Source organism: Calonectris borealis, chromosome 26 (genome assembly GCF_964195595.1).
Source record: "Calonectris borealis chromosome 26, bCalBor7.hap1.2, whole genome shotgun sequence".
In the NCBI taxonomy this organism is placed as follows: domain Eukaryota; kingdom Metazoa; phylum Chordata; class Aves; order Procellariiformes; family Procellariidae; genus Calonectris; species Calonectris borealis.
In genome coordinates this window covers 5,864,695-5,885,518 of record NC_134337.1, presented here as the reverse complement: position 1 = coordinate 5,885,518, position 20,824 = coordinate 5,864,695, and the positions used below count along the sequence as shown (strand labels likewise).

The 20,824-nt window shown below is 45.6% G+C and overlaps 1 protein-coding gene across 1 annotated transcript in view; it reads left to right on the top strand.

Moving 5' to 3' along the window:
* Window positions 1-1,821: 1,821 nt before the first annotated feature.
* Window positions 1,822-20,824, top strand: part of SLC45A3 (solute carrier family 45 member 3) — a 37,449-nt gene continuing 18,446 nt past the window's right edge. Inside the window, exons 1-4 of the mRNA XM_075174261.1 lie at window positions 1,822-2,951; window positions 10,977-11,088; window positions 12,372-12,549; window positions 12,653-12,762. The gene's annotated coding sequence lies outside the window, so the exon portion shown is untranslated. The remainder of the gene's footprint in view (window positions 2,952-10,976; window positions 11,089-12,371; window positions 12,550-12,652; window positions 12,763-20,824) is intronic.

The following is a 20,824-nucleotide window of genomic DNA, read 5'->3' as shown; positions in this document are numbered from 1 at the left end:
TAGGAGGTTTTGGTTAGCATTATCAATTAGTGGCTTTCCTTAACAGTGGGGTCTGTTAGCTTTGTTAATTACAAACATTTTCAAACATTTTTGATTAATTGGAGTGGTTTTTGTCTGAGAACTTCTGTCCTCCCCTTCTTGTGAGATGAAGTTAGTACTGATTTTTTTTATAAAAATTGGCTCTTTCTGCTTGGATTTTTTTTTTTTTTTAGCTAAATAGTCTTCTGAATGTTTTATAAAGGGGATATTATTGTAGTCTCTCCTAAAGCATGCACTATGTTTCTTCTTCACTTCCTGAGAAATGAATGAAGGGAAGGAATAGTTTAAGTACAGTCCTATTTATTATATAGAGCCATCATTTCTTTTTCCCCTAAACTGGCTTGCTTTTTTTAAATCTTACTTCACTGCTGATTATGATACTGCATTTGAAACGGTTCTTTCTGTTCCTAGAAACAGTTCAGCACATTAGTTTTAAACTAATAGCTGATGTATTTCTCAAAGGCAAACTAGGTCTCATATTTGGAAGTGACTCAGGTTCTTTCAGTCTCATTCACACTAAACTGCTTTTGCACCTTTAAATGCGTAATACCACTTAAGTGACTTTTTAAACATTTTTCCCATTTCCTTCTTTTGTTGAGCAAGGGTGCCAAAAGGAAAAAGAAAATATCCTTGGGTACAAGTCCTTGTTCTCACTCTTGCATCTCCTTCTCCCCACACCACCAAGGGCTTTTAAGTGTAGAAGATCAAGTTGCAGAGTTTAACAACTTGTGCTAGCTCTTATGTTTCATCTTCCCAAGTCAGTTAAATGCAAACAGAAATATTCTTAACATGAATAGATCACTTTGAAAAAGAGAGCTGTTATATGAGTGCTAAATATTGCTATCTTGGCTCAGATCTAAGGTGAACTTGTTGGATATCTGTTTCTTTCCAGAAATAAGTCTTTGGTCTGCTTTAAATTCATGGACTCTGCCTTCCCCTGGCCAGGTCTCTGCTGGACAGCTGTGCTGACTGTAGGTGAGGACAGAAACTATGAAGTCTCCCTCTCCTGTAAGAGGGGCCCAAGCCATGTTACAGCTTGGACCCTAAGACAATTCGGGGAGGAGAAACCAGCTCCCTTGACCCCTGGCAAGTCTAACTGAAGGATAACTCCCTCTTAGTATTGCTTCCCCAGGTACAACTTTATGTAGACGCCCCTGAAGCAGTGCTCTGTATGGCTGGAAAGAGAGCAACTGACACCAATGTGCCCGACAAGTGCAGCGTGGGAAGTAGGCTGTAGGGAATTGCACGTTCAGTCATTTTAGTTCAAACCCAACAAGGAAGAGACCAGTTCTCTGATCTGATGGTAGAACACTGTTCTAATTAAAATAAACAAAATTTCCCAAGACTTTAAATGCTTGAAGGCGTTGCTGACACCAAAACAAATAACCAAGCTTTAAACATAAACTTGGTCTACCTGGCAGCATTGGCAGAATAGCTGTTGGCATAATATACTTTTTTTTTTTTAAAAAAAAAAAGCCTCCTTTTCCTCACTGATATTGCAACATTTCTCAAAACTTACTTTGATCTCCAGGCTTTTCTCTGAAGTACAAGGAAGGAAGGGGTAGGACATGCCATCTCTAGGCACGTGTTGCATCTGCTGTAGGGGGCTATGCTTGCATAGCAGGTTAAAAACTTGTGAGTGTAGACAAAGTTTGTCCTGGTGTATAGTGAGCCTTGATAATAAACTTGGACTCAATCTGCTGCTAGTTACAACACATTCCTCATTGGAATATATCTGAAGTGACCCTTACCAAAAAAAGAAAAAAGGGAAGGCCAATTGAAACAAATTACTTGTGTTTTTGGGAATCTTCTCCATCTAACTGAGGAGCAGACTTGATGTCAGACCCCTGCAGCCCTACCCTTTTGCTACAGCTGAATGAGAGAGAAGCTGCTCTCTTTCTTTGTAACTGGGGGTCATGTGGTGGAAAAGTTGAGAAATGCTGTATAAAAGTCAGGAAAAGGAGAAGGAACCTTGAGGAGACTTGTCCTCATGAGGCTGACTCGGATGCTGTCTGAATCATGTGCACCTCTCGGCATGTGTCTTGTCTCTGTGCACAGCTGGATGTTCCTTCTGAATTTTACTGAGAAGTGGCCATGGCCTATCAGCTGGTAACTTTTGCGCTGCCCTGCTGTAGAGAAGGCATGGTAATGAGCAGTCCTGTGTTAATACTGGTGGCAAGGCTGTCTGATCTTTTCCAGCTCTCATTTAGGCTTCTGCAAGAGAAAAATTCCCCTATAAAAATCAAGGCAAGTGACAGCTAAATCCGTTCCAGAAGAGGTTTCTCAGCTCCTTAAAAAAAAAGGGAATAAGGGCGGGGTAATAGATCGTCCTCTGTAGTTGATCCCATTCTGACAGTGCTCATTACATCAAATTTAAGCACTCACTCTACCATATGGAAAAAGGGGGGACTCTGTCTAGGACCACTGCTGGGGAAAGTCTCCAGTGATGTTTGTGTGTCTTGACCCCAGGCAATTCTTCCATTCTTCCTTTGTTAAACAAGTGATTTGTTGAATGCCAGTGACCCCTTAGTAAGTCTCCTGAGCTGTTGGGGCTGGGAGTGACACAGAATTGTCAATAATCTGGTAGGGTTCATCATGGAGCAATTTTTAACATTCAGGTCAAAGTCATCTCTAGGATTTAAGATAGTGAGGCTGATTAGAATGTGAATTAATCACAAAGTTATCAATGCACACTCACTATTAATATTTTTTATTTTGTTTGAGAATAGCAGAAACAAAGGAGCTGATGCCTTGGCTGGTTCTAGGATACCTATATCTCCTTCTGGACTCCTGGTGCTGCAAATAGCAATAAAAATTCTAGAGAGATGTGACACAGAAAGAAAAATAGCTTTTAGAGAGATTAAAGGGAGAGAAGGGCAAGACCTGTGAAGACACAGAAACCTGGGATGATGGTAAGCAAATCAGATAGCCATGTTTGTCCTGTTCTGTCATTGTGAGATTTGAATGGAAAACTCCCTTATTCTTTTGATGATCCCTTTTTTTTTTTTTTAATTAATGAAATGGAATCAAGGTTCTCCCAGTCGTATAGGATCACTTTCATGTTTCTTTGCGGACAGGTGTATGGCCTCATTCTCCATCTCTAGTATCTCAGTTCCTCTAAGGCAGAATTCATCATCCAGCAAAGATGCAGCTTATCTAACAGCTGCTTCCAACCAGTGCTTGGAAAGGATCATAGCTTGGGTGTCTTTCTTCTGTAATCACTTCCTGTCTGTACAGTACAAGTATTTCAGAATAAACATGCTGGGAAATATTTGCACTGTGTGCTATAAACAGGGTGCGTGTTGTTTACCTGAAGCAAATATCTGCCCATCAATTGTGTAATAAAATAGTCAAGAAAAGGGGAATTGTAATCTTGTAAAGTTTCATAGATAATTATTCTTTATCAACTGGTTTGACAAGAAATTTCTTTTTCAGCAAATATGGCTGGGGTGGTTTCTGTAAATATTTTATAATTGATGTTCTGTTTCAGGTTTCCTGCTTCATCCAATAATGATGAATTGTGGCAGTTAGTTTTCTGCCTTCTTTATTACCACTCTTAACAGCTGAGCTGCTGGAGCAAATACTCCTGGAAATCCATTAATTCTGGCAGTATCCACATCAATGCATAGTTCTTCACCTTGTGGGTGGAGTTTGATCTCAGTTTAGGCTGTAAAGTGTATATTTAGACATACATAATTTCCTACAGCTCCTTCGGGCTGGGAGGTCAGGCCTTGTTCAGTATGGCTGAAAGGTAGTGAATGGGTTTGTGACTGTTCGGGTTTGTATCTGTGCGTGGTGTGCTGCATATGGGCACGTGGATGTCCGCGTGGCTGCTGCGGTAACAAACAGGATCTTGCAAGTCAGTTTGCAGTGATGAGAAGTGCGAGTGCCGTCTGAACGTAGCATGTTTCATTTAGGCCATCTGACTTCCTTGGCTAGAAGATGCCCGTTCCTCTACTGGAGAGGCAATTCTTCCTCTCAGCCTATATGCCAGCAGGTGGGCCAGGGGATTTTACAAGGCTTCCAGATGTTGGAAATCAGAGGTTTGAGGTCTTGCCCTTTAGAAAGTGATGATGGTTCAGACCACATCGGCGGCTTTGCTTTAGAGTGGATGAGGCTTCCGTTCAAAATTAATGTCTCCCTCTTCAGATTGCTGCTCTCCTCCCTTGCTGGTGTGATGGCTTGCCTTGAATGTCTCCCGCTGCCTCACAGGGTGATAGATGAGCAGTGTCTTACCGTGTGAGCACTAACTCCCACTCGAGGCCCCCAGTGCCCCATTTCCAGCAATGATTCCTGTTCGCAGATCCCACTGTGCGCCCTGCAATGGGAGACGACATGCCTCACAGGAGGCCCAGTGGTCCAATACAAACTGTGTATTGGGACCACATCCCAAACTGTTCTTGGGATGCAAGGTAATTAATTTGGCCTCTTCTTGTTTGTTTTACACCTGTCCTATCTCCTATGCTCAAATGGCAAGATCTAGGCCTAGGACCACCTTTTTGTTTTCTGTTAGGACATCTGCTCCAGAAGTGTGAGAGCCTGGGATGGAGCCAAAGAATTACTCTGAAAGAACTGACTCCAAGTTCTGCACAAAACTCTGGCAAAGCTGAGAACTGTCGTGCAAGCAGCATGGTTCTTGCTGATGCAGAAGCTAAGGACGTTGATTGGAGGAGTTGTGGCTATGTTTGAGAAGCAGGGGTGGGAAGAAAAAAAATCAAGTGGGGCAAAAAAGCCAAGGGCACTGTCTTGGGACACTTCCAGTGTGAGCTGAGTGCTGTGGCATTAGGTACTGGCTGGAAGAAAGGGTTTGGATCTATAATCAAAGATGGCATTTCTCATTGTTTAGGCCCGCTTTATTTTCAAGGAACTGGAACTTTTTATGTCCCTTTGCAAATATGTAGAATTTCATTAAAGAAATGAGATGGCCCCCAACTGGAACAAACAGCAAGACCTGCTTTTTCATCTAGTTGTCCTTGTTCAAGAGGGACTTGTATTAGTAAGCGATTGTTCAGTCAAGGTCATCAGCCTCTTGCATACCAGGGCCCCTGGTTTCATCTCTTACCTACCTAATGTCCCAGGGTCCCATGGCCAGCGCTTGTCACTGAAGCTGTCCTGGGAAATCGTCTGGATGGCTCATGGGGTGCATCATTTGCAAGTGGCTGAGCAAATGTGTTGCAGGGAATGGCCTGGAGACTGAATGGGAGCTGACAGTTTCCTTGGCACCCGAACCAGAAAGAAATCCATTGCTTTGTCTCCAGCTTAGCAGAACTAAGGGCGGCAAGGCAGAGAGTTGCTTTAAGTTGCAGGTACCGAACACGCAAGGTGGGAAGGAGCTCAGTACATAGGCAGCTTTCTCTAACCAGATTTGAATCAAAATAGACTATTTCACAAGGAAGACCCTCAAATCTTATCCTGTGAGCCGGAAATCGTAAACTGACACCAGAGTTGTCTGCGTTGCCCCGTGGCAATGTGACTCTGGGCTGCAGTGAAATAAAATTTACCCCCTTGGGGTAAGAGTGGGAAGGAAATGGGCAGGATGCGAGCAATTACCTAACACTCTGATGAGGAAAGCTTGAACTACATCAGAGGACAGTGGGACCCTTCCTAACCTGGTATTTGCAGGGCTGTTGCTGAAGGCACCGGCCGGGAAATTCTTCCCTGCCTCATTTGTAGGACTGAGGTGGGTGAGGAGTGATGTACTGTGGGAGGAGAGGCAGGGTGGTATCAGAGATGCACTGTAGGCTGTAGAATAAGGTGGTGCAAAGTGATCCTTATCTTTACAGCGGCCTTCCTATGTGGCGCCTGGCTGTCCATGGGGTGCGGAGGGTTAAAGACCTCGCTGTGGCCAGAGGCCAGGTGTGGGGGGCAAGGCTGTGCAATGCTAAGGATTAAAGTTCACAGTAGCCAGAGGTTCAGAGAGCTGGAGCCTGCACTCCTGGAGTCTGTGGCTGCTGTCAGGCAGGGGACCGAAACAGGGCTGTGCTTCCTTTTTACACAGGGGAAATTTGGGCTCACCTGCACACCAGAGGTGACAGCAAAAAAAGAAAAAAAGAAAAAAAAAAAAAGGCAAAGCAAAAGAGGATTCAGCAGAGCCGTTGTTCAGTTCCTCTCTAACTTCCCCTTAGTGAAGCTGTTTGGATTTTGTGCTGCTGTTGTGGTTGGCTGTTTTTCCTCGTACATTCGTAGCAAGGACATCCTTCCCTGCCAGGTTCTGCAGTGTCCTCCTGGCAGGGCAAGGGGCAACCACAGCTTGCTCGGTGGGTGGCAGAAGGTTCAAAATTATGGCTACATCCTGAAAGGCAGGGAAGGCAACTGAGCACGTGATGCTGTGTACAGGGAAAGGAGGTTGGCTAGAAGAGGCAGAGGTTAAGAATGCAGCCCAGGGAACAGCAGGGGGAATGCTAAAATGTTTGTCCTGCACTCTGTAAATATAGTAGATATGCCCAGATTTCAAACCCGGTTTAGCAACACTCGTATACACACAGTTTCACGGACAGCTTCTTTCTTTCTGCATCGCCTGCAGGGACAGAAACATTGATGCTAAGCGGCAAACAGTGGGAGCCGTTCCAGTATCAATAAGGATTTTGACGAAGGGAGCAAGTTTGTTTGCTTGGCTGCAAAGGCCTTGGAATCCAGTAAGTGGTACACAGTGACCCCATCTCCCTACCAAACAAAATCTCTCTAACCAAATCCAGCCCCTCCAATATGAGACAGGCTTTGCAGAGTCCCAAAAATCATGAAATTGTTTAAGTCTTGAGACTCCCAATTAAAAAAAAAAAAAAATTGCCTTCTGGTTTTGGCAGTTTATGGCCAATCATGTTTTGAAGCTTTTCTCTACAACCAAAAGATGTGGAAATGGATCTTTTTAAAAGGAAAAAGAAAAAAAAACAACAGAACACTCCACCTCACTGAATCCATGACTCCAAGTGCTTTGAGACTAAATATCATGAAACTTACGGCAAAACTGGGGGAGCTAAAAATTGTGCAAAGCCAGTATAATGCTGATACTGTGTCCTCCCTGCACAGAGAAAACCAGCTGGTTGCACCATTAATTGGGGATGACAGCACTAAGCAAGGAGATAGTAAACCTGTGGGATGTTGCAGCTTTAGTTTGCTGTCGGAGGGGAAGCAAGATCCTGTGCTGTTCTCTTCAGCCTCCAGGAGCAGGTACGTCCCAGCCTGGCACTACTCCAGCCAGAGGTAATGCCTCTACCAAGGAACCCCTACTACCATGGAAAATGCAATTTCTGTAGTTTCCCCGCCCCAGATTCTCCCTCCTCCATTATGCTGACTGTGGCAGTTTTTGCATGCACAAGAGCTCTTCTGGTAGCCCCACTTAGATCCCTTGGTTTTCCTACAGCTGACAGCAATAGTGTTGGAGGACCCCTGGCACACAGCAGAGCTGGCCTTCCCAGCCCTGCTGAGCTCCTGAGCCCTGGAAGTTCCTCTCATTGTGGTTAGAGGCGATACCTGTGCTGTTCTGGGTACCCACCCACCATGTCTCAGGTCTCGTGAGGGAGTTGAAATGCTCATTTTTGGCACCCCACATTCTGAAAGCTTTAGCCTGGTGGCTTCTCCTGAAATGCTTGAGACAAAAATACATTTCCTGTTTAGAAAGAGAAGATAAGCCCTAAAGTGCAGCCGCCTGCTCTGGCTACCTCAAGTATAAACAGCCTGTGCAGCCAGGCACTGCTTTTGTTTGTTCTAGTGGCTTTTTCTCTTTAAAGGTGCATTAGACATAATTATACAAAGTCCATCTTCTGGCAGCATCGCTCCCAACTGGCACAAGAGATCTAGGACTATTGGCTTGTCAGGAAAGATCCTTCTAAAAGCCTGAAGTGTCCAGCATGAATTCCCACCTTTGTTCTCAAGGCAACAGCACTAAGCACCACCGAAGTATGTTTCTACTTTGTATTTCTCTTAGCACACTTCCACCTTGGTATCTGAGTGCTCTGTAAATAGCCACTCCTAACCTCCCTGGGTGGGGTGCTGAGGATGGGTTTATTTTCTCTGCTTACAGAGAGCGAAAGGTTTGCATTGTGAGTCAGCAGACAGCCTGCAGTCAAGTTCAGGACTCGCATTTTCTGTAATTAAGCACTGAATGGGCTTAAAGCTACCTTTGGCCAATCTGGGGCTGTTGTGGCTTCCAGAGTAAATCAGAGCATCCATGAAATCCCTCTGTGCAGCAAGATTAAGATCTGTAGAGGAGATCAGGATTGTGTATTCTCTCTGTGTATCTGCAGCAGAAGGGTCTGGGCTATCATAGCACACCCTGCACCCAGGGTAAAGCTGAGATGGTCTCCTGCTCTCTGGCTCCTTGTTCTGTTTGCCACGTGTGACAGTGCCTAACCCCTGTCAATACTCTAGCAGATACCACGAGCTCCATTTGTCCGGGTACATGAGATTTAGATAAGACCAGGGCAAATCTATGCTATGATCTAATCAGGCATGAGCAGCTGAGATGGCAGTTGACTCTGTATTTCCCACTTTTGATAAATTAATCTAGTTTGCAGAGTCCCATGATGGCTCAATCCTGCAATTTCTGAACCTTCTGAAAGTTCTGAACCTTCTAGTCCTACTTCAGCAAAATGATTAGGTCCATTTATAAGCCCAGGACTGGATCTACTGAAACCAGTAGCATAAACAATGTCAGGCTTTTATTGCCATGTTTAGGTACCCAAGTATATGGTTTAAATTTTCGGAGTTGCTGATCCCAGAAAAGCTCCCACTGGGCCCTTGCCAAAGTGCTTCTGGGAATTAGGTTTGGGATCTCAGTAGCTGTCAGCATGGAGCCCTGCAACAGGAAAATGTGTAACGTGCTCCGAAATCCTTGGTTCGTCCGTGGATGAGTTACAGGAACACATAAGGCGGCTCAGCAAATGTCTAGTCTTTCCACACTCTGGTCTTGCTCATCTGTGGTAAAGCTCTAGTGGAAGGAGGGAGTACCTGAGCTGGGAGGAGTGGAAGTTCCACCACTGCATGGCTATATGTTATTTCCTGTGGTGACATGTGCCTTCTTTCCCTCTGGTAATGTTTATGAAACGACCATGGAAGGCCTCAGCTGAGGCCCTGTAAGCAAGCATCGGTGTTCTGACGATCGGCACTCAAGCGCTGCATAGGTGCATGAGCTGGTAAGAGGCAGTGCAGGGGAAATGCTGCCCTTGCAGCTGTCCCTGCTGTATTGGGGACTGTGAAACTCAAATTTGTGCTTGCTCACAGCTATGCAAGCGCTGTCCCTGATGTGCTGCCACCTTACTCTCTTACATATGTCTCTGGCTGTAACTTCCAGGACTTATTCCTCCAGAGGAGAGTAATTTTTGTTAATTTTTTGTTTTCTTCTTTATCTGTGCAGGACTAATACCTTGCTGTCAGCTTAGAACAAGCATGGCCTTGTCCCAAAGAACTTAACCATCATGAGCGGGAGGCAGTGAACGAAAGCAGTGGCGTTATGGAGAGGAAGGGGCAAAAGTTGCGCAAAGAAAAACCATGCAGAAGAGCTCAGGGTTCCCTCTGTGTTCCTTGTACCGGGTACTAGTATGAGATGTAGCAGTTCAGCATGGAGCTAGTCCTGTATAGCAGAAGCCAGGTGAGATAAAGATGTGCTTTAAGCTAAGTGTGAAAATGCCTTGCTGAGGAACTAGAGCTGTGTTTACCTGCAGCTAGAACCCACGAATGCTTTTGACGGAGGGGCAGAGTGTCTGGCTGGAATTTGAAGAGATTATTGCAATAAAGATACGTCGCACCAAGTGGAGCCTTTGACAAGTTGCCAAGCGCTTGTCAGAGTGCGTAAATATTGTTATCACTGCTTTATTAAAGGGAAAATAAGATGAGAGATGGGAAGGCTGAAATATTTGAGTAGTACCTAACTTTTAGAGTGAAGGGAAATTTTTCAGGCCTGCTGGTCATATGTGCTAGGAATTTAAGTGAAGCATGAATGAACTAGTATTTGGTGTAGCAGAATATCAGTTGTCCTAATCTGCTCTGTTGTGACTCAGAATCTCATCTTCCATTAAGCCAGAGCTAAACCCACTTTCTGTCTGGTAAATCTGGAAAATGTGATCTGCCTGTTAGCAACGCAAGTTCCCCTGTCTCTGGTCTGGACCACCACTCCCGAGAGGCACAAACCCTGCCCATCTTCAGGAGGTATTGGCTCTTTTCTACGGGTACAGAACTGTAATGTTAATCTATCGCATGACTTCTGAGAGTAACAAGCAAGACTCTCTATGACCTGCCCTGTCTCCTGTTGTTAGTATAGATGATACGTGGAGCTGCTGTTTTGCTCTCCGACTCGCAAAGCTTCGCAGAACTCCCAGCCTGTTGAAACAGTGCCAGCGCACTGTGGTGTTCAGTGAAACGAGCAGAGCCTCCTCTTAGTGACGGTCCAGAAGCATCCACCACCACAGCCTGCAATTTCTTTTTTAAAACTGTGCCTGAACCAAGATCACACAGTGAGTCAGAGCTAGAGCTGGGAATAGAAGATAGGAAGCTCAAGTTCATGCTGCTAGTCTAACCACGGAGCCCTGCAATGCTGAGCTCCTCGAGCTCAGTGTAGGCACAGCATTTGGGAATCCACCTAGTAAGAGTCATACGCTCCAGTGCAAAAGGGGAGAAAAAAAAAAAAGCAGCACTAATAGTTATTTAATTGCTTGTGAACTTCCCTGACTAGAAAACGGGGGCCGTTCTCCCCACCCGTATTTGGACTCTGGCACTTTACCAACTTAAGTCATAGCCTAGCTCTTCAGCATTTTTTGTTGTTTGTTGGGTTTGGTGTTTTTTTTTACGTATGTGAGTTTCTAGCTGCATCTGGAGTGCCAAAAAACTTTTTGCAGGAAACAGCAGTGTCATTTCTCCTTGTCAGCCACCCTAGTGAGTGAGTTCTCATCAGTTCAAGTGACAACAAATGCAGGTGCTTCTCTGCTTTTTCCATGTATGGTGAGTCCTTTCAGCAAACTTTGGGAGGGAACAGCTGCTCACAGTGAAAACAAGACTATCCTGCTGATCCAAGCTGAAATCCAAGTGACATGGAAATGGGATTTTTGACCTTGAGAGGTACGAAGTTGCTTAAAGGAGGGACCCTGTGAAGGTTAAAAATAACTACCTCTTTATAATACTTTTGCAACTAGTAGAGCTGGATGAATACATTGCAAAACAGAGGGCCAAATCTTTAAATAGTACAAACTAGCACAAGTCTTTTGATGACCTATCAGCTGAAGAACTGGCCCAACCATTTGCAAATATTAATTTAAGAACAGCTGTTTTTGTCAACTGCATTCTTGTCTCATTTTCCTATCCTCTGCTTATGAGTGTTCACACAAAAAAAGATACTTGTTGATGCAGATGTTTAAGGAAGGCTGTTCTTTCTAAGGGTTCTCATCTCGAGGGCTGTATGTATGAATAAGAGCATTCATTTTTCTTCAACTCATGGTTCTCTTCAGCTATAGTTAGACAAGTTAGATGCCGATATAATGTCTAGAGCTCTCTGTATAAGCATATATATTCAGTCTCTCTCCCCCTCACACGCACACGCGCCATGTGATTTTAAGCAGTCATCTACCATGAATAATGTCCAGGGGCCAGGTCACAAGCTTCCCATAGCATGGAATCTATTTGCATACAATCCAAGCAATTACAAGTAATGAATAGATTAGTAAAACCAAACAAAACAAGAAACTATTCATGCTGTGGGTAATTCTCCAGCAGAAAGGAGGCCGGGGGGGGGGGGGGGGGGATAAAAAAAGCAGGGCTTTTTTAAAGTGCAAGTTAATGACTGGTCGCCGCTGGGTGACTAACCCACGAGGCTGATGGCAGCGGCACCGGCGGGGCTCGCTCCGGGCACGGTGAGCGCCCCGGGGCTCGGGCACCCCCGGCGCCGCAGCCCCTCTCCGAGGGCTCCGCCGGGGCTCGGCCGCGATGCTCCGCGGGAGAGGGGCTGCTCTCCCCCGCGGGGGCGGGGGGGGGCGGCCCGGGGCGGCGGAGCCCCCCCGGCGGCCCCGCTCCGCCCGCGGCAGCGCATGCTCCCTGCCGGGCCTGAACCTGCCCATTTAAACGGCAGCGGAGGCGCGGGCGCCGCACCGGGGCCGGGCGCCGGGCTGAGCCCCGGCCGCCGCCGAGGTAGGGCTGGGGCCGGGGGGCCGCGGCTCCGCGCCCCGCCGAGGGTCGCGCCGCGCCGACGAGGCGGGGAGCCCGAGCCGCAGCGGGCGGGGATGCGGCCGCCGAAGTTTGTAGTCCCGGGTAGCGGGAGCGGCTCCCCCTTTGACGGCCCGCGGGGAGCAAGGGGGAGCGGGGAGCTGCGGGGGGGCTCGGAGGGGTCAGAGCAGCACTTGTACTTGCAGCCGAGAAGGGAGCGCTGCTCCGCCGGGTCCCGACCGGGGACGATCGTTCTGCTCGGAGGAGGCAGTTGCAGACTCATCTTTGGTCCTGCTGATGCTCCCTGCGATCCGGCGCTAGCCGTGCTGTGGGAAAACAAAAAAACCCCTCGCGCATCAGGAAGCAGAGCAAGAGTGGCTGCAGGTAGGGCTGCTGAGCAGCGCGTGCTGCACCTTTTCAGGCCTCCCTGAGCCGTGTTAGTGCATGGATGTGGCATGAGTTTCTTCCATACTTCTCATTGTTACAGAGACATCTGCTGCGACCAAGTTCATTTTAAAGATTATTGAACGGGAAAAGAGTTTGGGAAGCATGATGTGACCGTGGACTTCCAGAAATCCTGAAGACTTGTGGGGACAGGTCAGTGAATCTTTAGAATCAAAGGAAGCCAGCACTTGACAAAGGGAAGTTTTCATTGCACCTAATTGTAGGCTCTCCTTAGATTTGCTGCCAGGTTAACCTGTCTCTCCCCTTCAGCTGTAGTGGGAGCCTGAGGAGGCTGTCTTCTTAAAAGTGGTACCTAAATGTCATGATGTGGATAGTCTGTAGATTACTGACTTTGGCATGACTAGAGACTTTGGTGGTAAAATACCTTAGTTGTTTATGGTAAACATAAACTGAAAGACTAATTTGTCTTCCCGTGGATGACAGCTTTAGGAGGAAGAGAAAAGCACTAGAATAAACTAATACTTTTAAGCTGGTGATGGCCAGACTTAGCAAGACGTTTGATTTTCATGCTTATGTTTAAAAAAAAAAGGAAGGGAAACATATCAGGAACAGCTTTTCTGGTCCTCATCTAGATCTGTCAGACTCATGAGCAGTACAGAGAAATGTGGCTCAACCATATCCCATTCTGGCACTGTTCTAGTTGTAGATGTGGGTTCAAGAGAACAGAGTTTGTGTGTGTAACATGAGAATAACTAGAAATTTATAGAAATAGAACATGAGTAAGAACTTCAAAAGTACCCAAATGACCTGGGCACTGAAGTCATGCAGGCACTCCTGAAAAACGTGTACCAGCCTTTAAATGTTTTCTATTATTCACCCTACCTGCAATTTTCTTTTTTTTTTTTTTTTTTTTTAAATGTGTGATGCTACCTGGACTTTCTTGCATCATCCGTAGCTACTACCCTTCCACTTGGTGGGGAGTGGCTGTGGTGGCGGAGCCAGGAATGCCAGATTCCCAGCCCTGTGCTTGGATTCCAGGCAGTGCCTTAAACTCTGGAACTTATTACCACAAAACATCGTGGAAGCCAAGAGTGCTTGGCTTATGGGATTTGAAAAAAAAGGATTAGAAATTTGATATGGATAACAAGAATCTCCAGAATTAATAGCAAATTAAATGAGAGCTTTACAAGGGATATAAACCCCTGTATTTCAGGGCATAAACCAATCTTAGGATTTAGTAGGAAACTTCTTGGAGGGCGATTTTTCTTGCTCTGTCTGCTGGTGGGTATATTCCCCTACAGCTTGTTACATACATAGCCTGTACAGTGTCTTCTGTGAGTGTCTTGTCTTCTTGAAGAGGTTCCAATTAAAGTACCTGAACTTCAAGGTGTTTCCCAACATCGAGCTGTTGCTAGAAGGCCCAAGCTTTGTGTAAAAGCTGCCTAGAGATAATGGTAACATTATCTGTGAACAAAGCAGTAGTCTTACAGACTCTAAGATTTTCATCACTGTAATATAATAGAGCAATAGTAGATACTGCAGTGTACCCCAGACAAACTCCACCGGCAGCATCTTTTTGAAGGTGCACATTCAATTTTTGTCAGCAGTGAGAAATCCTATATCCATAGTGCGAGAAGCTGAAATCACTGGACTGATTGCCGAGTTAGAAAATACAGCCTTTGGTCTGCTTTATCTTTGCCAGACCCCCTAGAAAATATGGATGTCTAGCCTAAACTCTTGCTAACCTTTTCCCCAAACTATTTAGTTCGCTGGAACACTCAAGTGGCAGTGTTTTGGGGGGGGAGATTGTTGTTTTTGTCTTTCCCCCCCTGAGTTACACATCTCTGCTCTTTGACTAAAGCCTCTGTATGGAGTTTAGGATGATGACTGGACTCTTGTGGCTGATGGCATTGTGAGTGCACGCTCTAAAAATAAAAAAAACAACATTAGCTGCCCAGTTTTGTAATGAAGCTGCTAGTAGAAGCTTTGTTCAGAGTATGGACCAAAAAAGCTGGTCCTAAAAGCATCAAATCCATTGTATGATGAAGTGACAGGGCAAAAACTGCTCTTCAACATAACTGCATGGGTCTCCTTGCGTGTCTTTCTGCAAAGCCTCTTTGGAAATGCTAGCCTGTCTGCAGAGTGCCTGCATGACTCTGAAAATCTTAACCCAAAATCTTTTGTGTTGGATCCACAAGAAGCTCTGAGGGTTTGCAAATTACTTCTGAGGAATGTACAAAAGCAAAGAAAGACAAACATCGATGCTTTGTAAACGTAGTCTTCATATGTGATATTTCTAATCTACTAGATTATATTAATCTCAATCTCTGACTTCCATAGTTTTACACAAAAAACAGTGTGAAAACCTATGCCTGTGGCAGTTTCCTGACTGCTCCCTTTCTAAGGAGTAGTGCAGACGGTGATGTGGCAGAGAACTTCAGAATGCTGCTGGGTTTGTGTATTCTTCTTTGGAAATGACTAGCGGTTGGTTTGATTCAAGCTGCCTATTAGTCTGTCAGGTCTGGTAGAGACGGGCTAGAGCAGTGCTAGGAGCTTGCTTAAATGACAAGAAAAAACACGTAGCAGACATTACAAAGTAATTTGCTGATGGTCTCTCTTTTTCTCGATGGCTATATATTCTTGGGCAATTTAAGCATATTTCATACACAGCAATGGATATAGTATTAATGCACTCCTCAGACTTTAGTCTCTTCAGAGGTTTATACCACTGTTGTCACAGTGGGATTGTAGAGCTTTTCAGACGAGCTATAAGCGGTGTGAGTAACATCTGTTTGTGTTTATCCTCCACCTTTCTCTATGTTGGAGCAGTTCATCCAAGGAGTGTCTTGTTTTGGTAGTTGACTGTTTTGGGTTTCCTTTAATGTGTGTGTTGCTATCTCCTTATCTTGGCTAAGGCAACATCAAAGCAAAACACTTGACCCATTGGGTGAAAGTTGTGGAGGTTTGGGATGGATTCAAGGCTACAAGGGAGCAAAAGCAAAAGGACCAAAGGGATGGGAGGAGAGCAGCAGCAGGTGACCAGGTAATAATAGTTGTAAAGCCTTGTACCTCAAGAGAAGTAAATATGGATGGAAACAAGTGAGATGGTATGGAGAGGGATACACAGAAACCAAGAAGAGTTATATCTGGCGAATCTCCCTTCATTTCTGCTGTTGCAAATAATTCCATCATACGATCATGCCATGTGGCTTCTGCAGGAGGCAGTCAGCATAAGACAGCTACTTTTAACTAAAACTAACCCTAGACAGCCAACTTGTGGAGTCTTGTGATCCTTCAGCCGTGCAGTTAAACTCATGATCGAGGTTGTGCTATGAGTGGAGCAAGGGAGTCATGAGAAGCTTTGTGAACAGCTGTCAACTATTTTCAATGTTGACTTGATTTCTGAATACTTAATATCAGACATCAAAGCTATCCATGTGAAAACAGGAACCCTAGGGCTCAGCTAAGAAAGGGGACAGAGACCCTCACGGAGGAATCCTTGCTTTTAAAACACAGGGGCAAACTTTAAAGCAGTCTCTGCAAGGTAGTAAAGCTATATATGTGCTCATAGAAGACGGCCTGTAAGCATGGATCTGCATAACGTAAAGGAAATCTTGCACTCGCCACAAACAAAAGAATAGGAAGATAGTAAACCAAAGGATTATTTTTGCAGTTCTGTGTCCTGATGCTTGTGTTGTTCAGTCAAACCACATTTACCTCTATCTAAGACTAACAATATGTTGAACCCGTATAGCCCTTGAAACCTGTGGTATTTCTTGTGCTGCTGTTGCTCTTCACTGCTGTAAGATCTGAGTCTAATCTTGTATTACAGAACTGCAGAAAGTTGGTGATGTGTCCACCAACTAAGCTATTGAGTTGCTTGTTCAAAAACATAACTAAGTGGAACTATAAAGTCACCATTATTTTGTTGTTGTTGTTGTTGTTATTATTATTATTATTATTATTATTATTATTTGTATGCTTGCTGTTCCTTGGAGGTCCTCAAATTTATGCCCTTCCTCCTTGTTTTCATATCCTAACATGTCAGTTCCTCTTGCAGTTCAAAAATATTTGTTTAACATTTTGCCAGTCTGCGTAAGAGGAGAAACAGACCCCCATGAATATTGTCTGGCAAAATAAGAAATGTAATGTAGGAATGTGGTCCGAATGGCTTCTTTGTCTCAATGCTGGAGGGCGGCTGGAACACACACAGCAACAAGCAGGTGCTTGATTTGCAGCCCTGAACAGTTTTTCTTTCTCCATGTACGTGCACTAAAAGAAACTGCTGCTAGTCCAGATCTCAAGGACCTGGCCCTGTCTTAGATGCAGGGAAACCTTGTTTGAGTAACACATGAAATCAGCTCTGTTGATTTCAGAAAGAACCAGCTTCTGGTGACTTGCAGATGAATTCTCATAATTGCCCCGTTTTGAATACTCAGAAGGTGTAAGGATGGCCTCTGGCAAAATAATGAGGTTTATTTGAAAAAAGAAACTTAAAACAATGATGGGCATTGGGTTTGGTTTGTGAGGTCTAAGGTTTTTCTCTTGAATCAAGGGAGCAGATTTTTTTCGTTTTGTTGGAAGCTGAAGTTCTCCATGGTGGTTTGTCTCCAGGAGCTAGGACTTCAAAAAAAATGCAAATATAATGAGTGTAGCGACTCAAATCTGTGCGAGTTGTCAGCACTCAAAAACCATTAATGTTCTTGCAGAGCAGGCTAGAGCCAACTTCAGGACTGATGTGTACATAGTTGTGGATAACATCTAAATCTTGCTTTAGATTTATGGGCTAAGACTTCTGGTGAAATGGTGCATGCAATAAAATCTGTGAATCACACTTTCTTTACCAAACATTAGGAGTGATTCCTGCTGGGATCTGACTTGCTACATCAAAGAAACTGAGGTGGTGGTCAAACCTCAAATCCAACGCTATTCTGCCATCTCCTCCCAATTGCTTGCCTCTAATTTAGGAGCAATGGGCAGAACTCTTCAGAACTCTTAGGGCTCTTCAGTTAGATTTGAAGTGGATGTAAGTGTACTCACTCAGTTCTCTGTCTCTCTGCACAGAGACCAAAAGCCTTTACGTTACTCTGGAACCTGTGCGTGAGTTCTCTGCTGGTGATTTTATGTTTTTTTCATCAGCAATGCTCTGTCTGGGAATGTTGGGCTATACTCTGCCTCTGGAGAAGCATCTGCCACTGATCCAGGATGTCATGCTGCTCTCTTTCCCCTCTGCCCAGACTGTAGTGCCACTTCTGTTGCGATCTTCTGTTTGGAGAGGGGGTACCCAAAGCATTTCAGTGCTCTACAAGACCTGAGCTGACGCCGCTGTTGCTGAGTGTCCTCTGTTAGTGCTCTCCCTGCCCGTGTGATGTACTCGTTATCGCTGTGCTACCTCGGTCTGAATTCTGGAAAAAATTCTCCCTTTGCTTAGAGCTGTGCAAACAGAATAAAGGATTGTTCTGGTCACAGAGAGAGCTTCCTTGTAGGTCTGTGGCGAGAGGCAGTTCATAAATACAAAGAGTTGGAGCACAAAGGAACAATGAGATGACGGTGGCTTTTCAAGGCAGCAGTCTGTGCGTACCAGGTACTGGCTCTTGGCGTGACAGGGGAGGGCTTTGTGCGGGCACTGTTGCTGTTGGAATCCAGAGGTGCGTTTGGGAATGTTTATGACAAACGACTCCTGTGTGCGAGGGGCGGTGGGAGCAGCTGGAGCAATGCTAGAACAAAAGGCTGCTGTGCTACAGCCAAGGCCGACTGAGCAATTAATGGGCCTGGAAGGGTGGCTTTTCATGAGAACTGACTAAACCTAGGTTTAGGAGAGTGGCTAAATGTTGTCTGGAGAGGGGTCTGACCGTGCATATAAAAAGGAAAGCACAGGAATTGCACAGGGGATAACTGGAGGGAGGGAGGGAAGGAAGGAAGGAAGGACGGACGGACACTTCCCAGCTATTAAATCTCTCAGCCCATGGATATCGTTTCAGGGAAAATTCTTGCAACCTCAGTGCTTGAGACCCATCCATCCAGACTGGACAAATCACTGGAGAATGTGCTGTTGGGAGCAGTCCTGCAGCAGCCCCGGGGAAGATGATTCAACAGGGCCTCTTTCATCTTTGATTTCTGTGAACACAGTCTACATTTGTGCTGCCCCCAGATACTCCCATTCATCACTGTCTGTGGCCAATGTTGATAGCAGCGTATAAGCCTTTTGGGCAAGAGCAGGGAATGCTAGCTATCCCCTCTGCGAACAGAAGACTGTAGCTGAGGCTAGTTAGCACATGCTGATGCACAGCCAGAATGGCCCGGCACGGTGCTGGTGGTAAGACCTTTCCCGGCTCTTACTGGGCAAAGCCAGCACTGTGCTTGCCCGAGGTGCCCTGGCTGTTTGCCCAAGGCAGCCCAGAGCATGTTGCGGGAATATCAGAGGTCTTTCTGCTTCATTTGTAGCTCACTGAACTTTACTCTAGTAAACATGGGCAAGAGAGAGCCCAGCGTGGAGAGAAAATCCTGCCTGTGCTCAGAGTCTGAAATGCACAAACTCATTTATCCTCTGCCATTGCAGCAGACGTTTTCAGCAAGCGCTAAATAACTTCAGCACTCAGACCACTTTCCTGCCTGTCCTCCTTGATTGATGCAGTCTGTACGCTGTATCAGAGCAAGAAACTAACCGTGTGCAACAAAAAGCCTGAGCACCCCTGCTCAGAGGGCTCTGCAAAATCCAGGGAGCTTTGAACTTGAACTCCATGCTTAATTACTAAAAAGCTAATAATTTAGGACTGATATTCCTTCCAGGGCTCAAAATAGAAGTTAGATTCCTGTTTGTAAGGAGAGACGGGGCGGGGAGTGAGGGGGGTGGTAAAAACGACTCGCTCCATTCACCTCCTATAGAAATGGCAGCTTGAGCCTTGTCTTTTCAAAAGTGGAAAACTCCCCTTCCAGATACTCTGTGCTGCTGTGTGTTCTGTGTGAACAACTACAGCTTAATGTTAAATCCCTGCATCTTCAGAGTCCATAACACATTAAACTGATTGTGAGAATGGGGAAAGGAAAAGGCTTCTTAAGTTTCCATAAAGATCTTCCAGTGAAACTTATCTGTCTTAAGAAGCAATCAGATTTTATTTTTTATCTTTGCAATTATCCAGGCAATTTCAGGCAGAAGTAAAATCATAGAATCTCATGTTTTCAGACCCAGGCCTCATGACCGGTCTGTCATGATAAGGAAAAGACTCTATCCGCTCCAGCAGTGATCTGAGAGCCCTCGTTAACACAGAGAAGTTGGTGTGGTGCAGGCAGAAGTCGGGGCTTGTGCACAGTTTTTGCTACCCCAAGCACATAAAAATGCTGTTCTGATAAGAAAGATGTCAGGACTCTGATACGTGGTCTTTGACCTTAATGCACCCCAGAGAAATCCTGTTATTCCCTGCACACGTGCTCTTCACCTGTCCCTTTGGCAGAGGGTGCTGGCCTGTGGCTGGTGTGACAGAAGGTGCCTTATTGAGCATATCTGGCATATCAGCATAAACTCAACTCCACTGGCCGCTGAAGCCAAGAGGGTGGACCGGGAACGTGGGTGGCTGGAGAGCCAGCAAGCAGGGTGGAAATGGTAACTGTGCCAGAGGGACAGGCAGCAGGGACAGCGATATCTTACAGCAATTCCCAGTCCAAAGTATTTGGAGAGTTTTGCTTTATTCCTTCCCCCTTTGAATTTGTCCACCATGGGTGGCTGCCTCTTCCACATCCGTTCTTGCACCGGCTCTGATACGAGCAGTTGCATGATCTCTTCTCAGAGCAGGGGGGTAAAACCCAGCCGTTCCCAGGAGAGCTGTGGGCTGCTGCCCAGCTCGCTTGCCTCTCATGCACTCAGGGTCTGATGTGACTGATGGGGGTTCTGTACTCACAGCTGTCTTGGGGCTATTCCTCACGCTGCAAAGGCTCTTTGTCTCATTCAAAGCCATGACCTCATTTTAGAGACAGAAAACAGAGAGGGAGAAACCCACCAACCTGCCAGCGGAGGTCAAAGGGCTTGCTGAGAGATATGTTAGCATCAAACTTCTCCGGCAGGGACACAAATAACTGGAATTGCAGACCAGAAAATTACCATGAAAAAATGGACTAACTACTATGTGATTACAAAAGAGCCCATTAGTTCTGTGTGTGTCTAGGATTCAAAGTATATCCTTTGAGGAAGAGCACGAGGTCATGCTCCCAAAACTTTAAGCAAAAGGGACTGTATAAGTCTGTGCCTGTTGCTCTCCGA